The following is a 9,747-nucleotide window of genomic DNA, read 5'->3' as shown; positions in this document are numbered from 1 at the left end:
CACAATGAGAAGCCTGCACACCGCAACTAGACAGGAACCCCCACTCGCCACAACTAAAGAAAAGCCCGTGCAGCAACCAAGACCCAGCATAGCCAAAAATGAAATAATGTTAAAAAAGTTTTAAACATTCATTAAAAAAAAATCCAGACAGCAGATTCTCTTCCATGAAGCAGACAGCACAATGATGAACCGCAGTGACGGAAAGGTCATCAAACACGGTTTGATCAAGTGGGGCCAGGGCACGGCTGGCAGTGCCCCAGGTTTCCCACATGACGTGAGCCTGGCTGGAAGACAGGAGCTGCAGACACCTCCTGGCACCCAGAGGAGCAGAGACAGCCCACAAGGAAGCAAGCAACTGCCCATCCTGAACACCAGGCCCCTGTGTCAGGTGTCGCTCTAAACAGCACGCTACTTTACCCTCTGCTGGAGGCCATGGATCAGGGTCAGGGGTGTGGGGCACAGACCGCAGACGGAGCAGCGCAGTCCTCACTCCCTGCTGGCTGGGGCGGGCAACAGAGATGGTGCGCACACACACACATGCACGGGTACACATGTGCACATATGCATACACCTGCACACACACACATACACAGGCACACATATGCACACTTGCACACAGCTGCACACACTCACACTGCCCTTGGTCACCAAGAGCTTCATTTGTATCTTGTGTAAACAGCTGGTCCAAAAAAGGCTCCCTTTGTTAAAAGGTGAATTTAACAAGAAAGAAAAAAACGGGCATCTAGGAAAGATACTATTTAAGAAAAAAAAAAAAAGAGGGAAGGAAGAAGTTGGATAAAGGGGAACCAACAGGCTGGGGTGAGTGCTGAGATTAGAGAAAGGCTCCCCTCAGGACACGGGGGACACTCAGGCATGTGGGGAGAGGTGGGCACTTCTGGTCCCTCTGTCCGATCTGAGGGACACGCAGGTCACTGCAGATGTGCAGCCACCATAGGAAGTGCCGGCAGTGAGGAGGAGGATGGAGGCAAAGGGCTGGAGATGATGATGTCAAGGTCAAGATGGGGAAGAAGTCATAAAGGCAGAGGCTTAAATCAGATTGATACAGAAAGAAGCATAAATTGTCACGTGCAGATTGCAGGCCAGACACTAAGGAAACACTGATCGCGGGTGAGGAACAGGCATCTATAAAAGGTGAAGCAAAGTTCCTTTTGGTGTCCAGGCCAAGGAAACGAAGAATGAAATGTTTCTAAGGGAAATTCGGTGGCCCTCACACTCACCAACGATGCTCATTCTTGGGAGGGAGCAAAGCCACCTGGCGCGTGCAAGACCAGGGGCTAGTCTCTGGGACCCCTCCTGGGGGCGTCTGGAACATGGCTCTGGAGGGAATGGAGAGGTGGACATGAAACATGGGCCGTGAGCCCTGAAGCCAGGTAAATGTAGGAATAAGACCGGAACCATCGTGAGGATTACGGTGACATAGCAGAATACTACCTGCATCACTCATTTTGATGCCATGTGTGTCGACTCCAGACTAGAGCTGGGGAGAGACACCACCTGTTTGTACCGCCACCCACACCCCTGACGCTGTCTGGGCCACAGCGTCTCACTTATGACATTCTGCTGTTATGCTGTCAACATAACATACAATAAACAAGATACTGTCCAAAGAGGATTAAAGATATCACACAAGCAGTTTAAAGCTGCAAAACTAACTATATAAAACTACAAAAACTATAAGTAAAATGTCAGTCAGTCAGTCAGTTCTGTCGCTCAGTCGTGTCCAACTCTTTGCGGCCCCATGGACTTCAGTATGCCAGGCCTCCCTGTCCATCACCAACTCCCAAAGCTTGCTCAAACTCGTGCCCATCAAGTCTGTGATGCCATCCAACCATCTCATCCTCTGTCGTCCCCTTCTCCTCCCACCTTCAATCTTTCCCAGCATCAGGGTCTTTGCAAATGAGTCAGTTCTCCGCAGCAGGTGGCCAAAGTATTAGAGCTTCAGCTTCAGCATCAGTTCTTCCAATAAATATTCAGGACTGATTTCCTTTAGGATGGACTGGTTGGATCTCCTTGCAGTTCAAGGGACTGTCAAAATTCTTCTCCAACACCACAGTTCAAAAGCATCAATTCTTCAGCACTCAGCTTTCTTTATAGTCCAACTCTCACATTCATACATGACTACTGGAAAAACCATAGCTTTGACTAGACGGACCTTTGTTGGCAAAGTAATGTAGTATAAACTAGTAGCAAGACAAAAAAAAAAAAACCTTTAAATTAGCATAAAAGAAAGGACACCAAAGCACATACAAAGACCATACAGTAGGCCACCCAATGAAAAATTAAAAAACCCCAAACAGGAAAAGAAGAAGCATTAAAAGCAGAAGGCAAACTTAGAGCCAAACTCTGCAATTCCACTTCCTCCAATAAGAAGATATACTTAATCCTTTTTGGACAGTATCTTACTTATTTTATGTGGTGTGAAGCACAAGGAACTAAAAGCAGAGTCTCTGGCAGATACTTGCATCCCATGCTCTCAGCGGCACAATTCACAAATGCCCAGCAGGGGGTGCGTGGATAAAGGAGTGTGGTCTGTGCACACGGTGGAGTATTATCCAGCTTCAAAAAGGAAGCACATGCTGAGGGGCTACAACACGGATGAAGCTCAAGGACATTACGCTCAGTGAAAGAAGCCAGATGCAAAAGTACAAACATGATGCCTGAGGTCCCTAAGACAGTGAAAATCAGAGACAAAAATAGAATGGTGGGTGCCAGGGGAGGGGAGATAAAGACTCAGAGTTGAATCGAGACAGAGTCTCAGTTTGGGAAGACGAGAAGTTTCTGGAGACGGAGGAGGGGATGGCTGGATAACAATGTGAACGTACTTAGTGCCACTGAACGAACACTTAAAAATGGTTAAGATGGTGAGTTTTGTTATGCATATTTTACCACAGTTAAATTAAAAAAGCAAATACACACTCACACACGGGAAGTATAACATTCAATGGAGGCACGACCCAGGACAGCACAAGAGGTCTGAGTAAGAACTAAAATTCATAAATACCAATAACCTAGAAGACCTGGTGACTCAGATGGTAAAGAATCTGTCTGCAATGCGGGAGACCTGGGTTTGATCCCTGGGTTGAGAAGATCCCCTGGAGAAGGGAATGGCTACCCACCCCAGTATTCTTGCCTGGAGAATTCCATGGACGAGGAGCCTGGTGGGCGACAGTCTGTGGGATCGCAGAGTCGGATACGACTGAGCGACTAACACACACACACACACATACACACAGTGACCTGGAAAGACAGATCAGAACCTGGTCACGATGAGTGAGCAGAAGACACATTCGTCTGCCTGCCGACCTTTTAGAATATTCAGGTCATGTTCCATGCATCTTTGCAGAAGTATTCGAATATACTCCAAAGCAAATGACACTGTGAAAGAATGCCCCTGACACAGTTACCATAAGCTGCTAATATTATATGCTCACTCCACCAGTCTCTCTCCTTATGGTTTTTCAGTATCCAGAGAACCAGAAATAACATTCTATAAAAAACTCATGTCTTGACAGGACTGTAAAGACACTGCCCGTGTATTCCGTGAGCTCCTGGGACCACACTGAGGGAAGCACTTTTGCAGCATGATCCCTGGGCCTGGGCGCTGTCACCGACAGCCTGCCCGGGCGTCTGTCCATATGTACAAGCAGGTGTGACCTCTGCCACCGGCCATGCGAAGTGGCCAGCATGCTGACAGTCATCCCGGGAAAAAGGCTTTGTGTTGCAGATGGATGCTGATAAGTGGTTCTGACTGGCTTTGCAGATAACTGGCTGAAGGAATTCTTTCCAACTAAAGTGTTCTACTGTATTGCTTTTTTGTGTGTAGTATAAAACTACTCTTTGGTTTTATGAACATGTTGAGATGATCCAGAGCTACTGAATACTCTCAGTTCCCCTTCACATATCCGATCACGCTGTGTCCGGAAGTGACGTACTTTGGGGTTTAGTTACGTATCATGGTGATTTTTTTAAAAAGGTTTTTTTATTTTTAGAGCAGTTTTAGGTTCAGAGCAAAATGGAGAGGAAGGCATAGTGATTTCCCACACATGCCCCGTTCCTGTCCCCCTCCTCCACCATCAACACCTGTTACACTGACGACCCCACATGGACGACACGTCGTCAGCACCCATGTCCCCAGCTGCCCCTGGGGGTCACTGTGCTGTGCGTCCTGTGGGTGTGGACAAACGTCCAAGGACAAGCATCCACCATCAGTGTCACACTAAGTGGTTTCACCGCCCTGAACATCCTCTGTGCTCTGCCTAGTCATCCTTCCACCATCACTCAATTTTTTTTTTATTCTGAATTAAAAAACCATAAGGAGGTAGATTTTTTTTAATTTTATTTTATTTTTAAACTTTACAATATTGTATTAGTTTTGCCAAATATCGAAATGAATCCGCCACAGGTATACCCGCGTTCCCCATCCTGAACCCTCCTCCCTCCTCCCTCCCCTACCCTCCCTCTGGGTCGTCCCAGTGTACCGTGCATCGAACCTGGACTGGCGACTCGTTTCATACATGATATTATACATGTTTCAATGCTATTCTCCCAAATCTCCCCACCCTCTCCCTCTCCCACAGAGTCCATAAGACTGATCTATACATCGGTGTCTCTTTTGCAGTCTCGTACACAGGGTTATTGTTACCATCTTTCTAAATTCCATATATATGCGTTAGTATACTGTATTGGTGTTTTTCTTTATGGCTTACTTCACTCTGTATAATAGGTTCCAGTTTCATCCATCTCATTAGAACTGATTCAAATGTATTCTTTTTAATGGCTGAGTAATACTCCATTGTGTATATGTACCACAGCTTTCTTATCCATTCATCTGCTGATGGGCATCTAGGTTGCTTCCATGTCCTGGCTATTATAAACAGTGCTGCAATGAACATTGGGGTACACGTGTCTCTTTCCCTTCTGGTTTCCTCAGTGTGTATGCCCAGCAGTGGGATTGCTGGATCATAAGGCAGCTCTATTTCCAGTTTTTTAAGGAATCTCCACACTGTTCTCCATAGTGGCTGTACTAGTTTGCATTCCCACCAACAGTGTAAGAGAGTTCCCTTTTCTCCACACCCTCTCCAGCATTTATTGCTTGTAGACTTTTGGATCGCTGCCATTCTGACTGGCGTGAAATGGTACCTCATAGTGGTTTTGATTTGCATTTCTCTGATAATGAGTGATGTTTGGACCACAGCTGTGATAGTTATTGCTTTACGGATAGAATCTTACCAGTCAGTCAGAAAGCGTCTGCTGTCCAGCCCCTTTGAGCCGTTGCTGCATTTATTATGAAGGGTGTCCCTGTGTTTCTGGCTCCAAGGCACACCTCAGGTTCTCTGTGCGGGTTCCCAGGTCAGTCTGGCAGGACAGCATCTCCTGGGTATTAACCTGGTGCACTCGTCTCCCTAAGGCAGGGAACCAATCCATTTAAGTCACTGGATAAAAGGCAGGAACAGCCTCATTTGAGGTTTGGCATTACATCACCAAACTCCCACGTCGTGAACTGACTGGTGGCTCAGTTTGTAAGCAGCTGTTTAACTCAGACATCGATGGAGATTAAGATCATGGTCTCAACCACACGTTTCTGAGAAACTACACCTGCCTTCGTAATACAAAGGTATTCATGGTCTAATTTTCCAATTTTAACCAGGCTAACATCTCACACATGACTTTACACAAACAATGCATTTTTCAGTTGAATTAAATGAGCTGCTGACATATAAAAATGCTCAAATCATATAATTTAAAACTTGAAGTGCATTTGACCAAATACATTCTAAAAGCTGTTCACGTATAAACTTCACTTTGTGAGGCCCAACACAGTTATGTAGATTTTAGGATGCTTGGGGTTTAACTGAAATGAAAACTGAACTTGATTCAACTCACCCTCAGATTTTCCTGCTGGCTCAGATGGTAGAGAATCTGCCCACAGTGTGGAAGACCTGGGTTCGATCCCTGGGTCAGGAAGATCCCCTGGAGAAGGGAATGGCAAACCACTCCAGTATTCTTGCCTGAAAAATCCCATGGACAGAGGAGCCTGGCGGGCGACAGACTATGGGGTCGCAAAGAGTCAGACAGGACTGAGCAACTAACACCTTCACCTCATTCAGGATGATGATTCGAATTCCATCTTGTGTGACTCCCACCTGTTTATGATGGAGAAGAAAGCAGATGCTCTCCTGACCAGCAGCAGCCAGCAGGAGTGGCCCGTACATCACACTCTCAATTCTGTTTACATAGAGAGATGCACGGGTGACCACAGGGATGGGACTGAAGGGGTAACTCAAGACGTCAGCCATGAGCCAGATGGAAGTTCACACCTTTGAATTTGGCATTGAGACCGAATCAGAACCTGGCCAGGTCCTGAACTGCACATACTGTCGATCCTGACACTGGAGGATCAGTCTCCACATTTACAGAAGTGGGACTTCCGTGGTGAGGGCCAGAAAACTTACCCACTTGTCACCAGCACTGAAAGTGATTGGGCCAGGACAAGCCACTTTGCACAGAGATTTGAATGCACTTAAAGGTAAAATGGGCTTTTCATTCCGAATCCACTGGTCTAAGAACACGAGGCCCATCCATCTAACCCTATTGTCTTGGACTGATGAAAACAGTAAGTTATTAAAATGCATTAATTCAGATTCCAATCACATTAATGCTCAGTCAGCTCATTAATAATGGTCCATCAAATGAAATGCAAATGACGGAGGTAAAATTAATCATGAGTTAACAAACTTCCTCTGTGAAGTAGCTCCCAGGAATTTAGCTAATCAGTTCCAATCCGTACATTCAGACACAGACAACAGGTCTCTCGGCGATCCTTGTAGATTAGTCACGGGGGTGGATGCTTGTGAAGTCATCACGGGTGTGACAGGCTACCTCAGAAGGTGGACTCTCAAGGCTGCTGTTCAGCACAGGTAACAATCACTATGGTCTAAATCATGGACAGACATGCAATACAAGACGGACACAGCTGGGGGTATGCGGGAAGACAGAAGTGGGGCTGGGGAGAGGTCAGGGAGCAGGGCCTCTCTGCGTGTGCCCCAGGCCCTTGGGCTGTGACTTTGGAGACAGCTGGTGCTGCCCTGAGGGGCGGGGGTAAGGCTGGAGGTCTGGATGTCAGGCCCTGCGGTGCTCTGATCTGTAGGGGGGCTGCCGTGAGCTGGGGTGTGGTGAACGTCCCAGCTTCTGTGTGCTCTTCTCGGGATCCTTCAAGGGGTGGTGGCTGGAGGGACTCAGCTGGGTTGGGATTTTACCAGCAGCTGTATTAAGAGAAAATAGTGCTTACTCGCTTATTTTGTTGAAGCCTCTAATAAGACAAGATACTGAAGCCCCTGTGTCCTTCTGCCAGGGCTGGGGAATTCCAAAATTCAAGTGCACCAACCCTAAGGGGGTGGTGTCAGGAGGTGGGGCTTTGGGGGATGGTGATGGTATGAGGGTGGAGCCCCCAGGATGGGAGGTGTCCTTAAGAAGGAGACCTCACAGATCTCCCTGCCCTTTGCTCCAGGTGAGGACACAGGCTCCCTCCCTTGGCTCTGCGCCTGACATCCTCTGAGCTCGGTGGTCCGTCCTCCCCAGCACACGCCTAGCCTAAGACTCCTGCCCTCAAGTCAGACTCTGCTGGTCAACGAGAGGCTGCTTTTGAGTTTGTTGTCACTCCGAGGGGACTGTCGCTAAATGACCTGAAACTCCAGGGCCGGCACACATCTGCTGGAGAGCAAATCCCCCCCGAATCATTCTGTTGCTTTGGTAGTCCGTGCTGCTACTCAGGTTTATTTCTGCCCTTGTTCTCAGCCCACAGCGCCAACGTAAACCCGCAGGGTAGGAGTGTGGGCCAAAATTATGGAGCATTTCTCAGCTTTTCAATGTAGCTTCGGAACTGTTTATTATTTCTAAATATCTTGCTAAGATACCAGTTGTTTGGAAAAAAAATAGATTGCTCTTAAACCAAATCAGCTTTCACACAGGTCCATTGTGGTACTACTCTAATTGGACTTGATGTTTTTCCTTTAAACGAAGTCACACGCTACTAACAACTTAAAGAAACCTTAGTCTTTGGAGACGAGATTGAGATTGAAAAATGCACTGTGTGGTGAGGTTTGCTATTTAAGCTGAACTTTGTAATAGAAAAAGAAAGAAAGCAGCTTATCTGGGCTGAGTAAGACTGACCTCCACACTGGCCGGGCAGCTGTCTCTTCTCTCACCCAAGCAACAGCGGCCGGATCCTTTCCTCCATCTGGGCCCGTCCTTTCAGCAAGGGTGTCTGGGCGCTGCATCTTCAGACGTCTTTCTTGGAAAGAGAGTTCTCGCTCTGCTATCTTCACAGACTGGTACAGAATTCCCAGATCAAAAACGCTGCCTTGCTTCTCCTCCTTTCTATGGAATTTAGTGTTTTGAGTGAGTCCTTGCATGGACTGGGTTGATATTCTGTCCCAAACTTCCTCTTCTCCGTTCTGTGCCAGTTATCTCAGTATCTGCTCTAAGTATTCTCCCTTAAGTATTACTGTGTGTTCATTTGTACGTGCCCCACATGATACGCTTGGGATATTGTATTCACTGTAAACTGCATGCCCTGAAATAAAAGCTTTTTCCTTTTGCTTTTTCTTTCCACCCTGGAGTCTCCCCTTGAAAGTTGTTGATCGGTAAACCGTTTCCCTGTCTTTTTACAGCCTGGCTCGTTTTACCCACACTTGGTCTCTTCCTCCTTTTCCTCTGTGTTCTCAAGCCTACTGACCAAGTGACTGGCTTAATTTTCAGCAGTTTACCTGGTTTTGTTTTTTTTTGGTCTGTGTTGGTCCTAAATAAAACTCTTGGTCCAGTTGTGTAGAGGTTATTTTCAAACTTAGCTTTGCTGCTATAAGGGGTGCTTCCGGTCCATTCTCGTCCCTAACGTAACTCACATTTTCCATTGCTTTTCCATCCCCCTTTTCCCCATCACCATGCGTTCCTCTCCTGGGGGAGCTCTACCTGGGTGTTGTCAACTGAGAGGAATGCTGAAGGCTGTCTGACAACCTGCCTGTGTTTCCCTGGAAATGACTCTAGAGGTAGGACCTTCCTCTGCCTCCCACACGTGTGTGCACACACACTTCACACACTTTTTTTAAAGGTTCTTGTGCCATTTGTTGTTTCTTTATTCACCTTTAAAGCTGCAAGATCTGGGCAGAGCTGGTGCTTTTCAACCCCAGGTGCTCGACTACCAGCCCAGGTACAGGAAGCTGGCCCCGTCTGCCCGTTCGTCCCGCTTGCTGGTGGTTACTGGTCTTCCTCTCTCCCCTGAGGTTGCATCTCCATCCTCAGTCTCACTCCATTGCTTGATTCAATAGCTCTTTGAGAAAACTGTGTATCAAGACCCATAATTTTCAGTAAAACACTGTTATGAACGTTCTCCTGTTTTTGTCTCCAAGTATAGTACTGTGCAATTTCATGTCAGGGCATCACAAGCTCATGCCTGACTCCCCTGTGTATTTGCTCAAGTGCCAGGGACACTGGTGCTGCTGCCGTGGTGGTGTCTGTGATGGTATTACTGACGGGAATGGGGTGGGGGTGATTCTGGTGGCATGAGTGATGGTGTTGATGATGCGGATGGTGAAGGGTTGGTACTAGGCCCTTTGACCTCAGCCCACTTTACAAAACAACACCCATGAGCACAGAAGGCCAGCTGTCCATGTACACATCTAAAGGAGTCTAATCTTAGGATTTCCTAAGGAAGATAGACTTGGTGTTTAG

At 47.1% G+C, this 9,747-nt stretch overlaps 1 long non-coding RNA gene across 1 annotated transcript; it reads left to right on the top strand.

Moving 5' to 3' along the window:
- Positions 1-6,889: 6,889 nt before the first annotated feature.
- On the top strand, positions 6,890-9,290 carry LOC138990524 (uncharacterized). The gene is made up of 3 exons (XR_011466665.1): positions 6,890-6,938; positions 7,529-9,065; positions 9,168-9,290. It is a non-coding gene; the product is annotated as an uncharacterized lncRNA (long non-coding RNA).
- The last annotated feature ends 457 nt before the right edge of the window (positions 9,291-9,747 follow it).

The sequence above is a fragment of the Bos mutus genome, chromosome 13 (genome assembly GCF_027580195.1).
Source record: "Bos mutus isolate GX-2022 chromosome 13, NWIPB_WYAK_1.1, whole genome shotgun sequence".
In the NCBI taxonomy this organism is placed as follows: Eukaryota; Metazoa; Chordata; class Mammalia; order Artiodactyla; family Bovidae; genus Bos; species Bos mutus.
The sequence above is the reverse complement of the archived record's forward strand: the minus strand, read 5'-3'. Positions and strand labels throughout refer to the sequence as shown.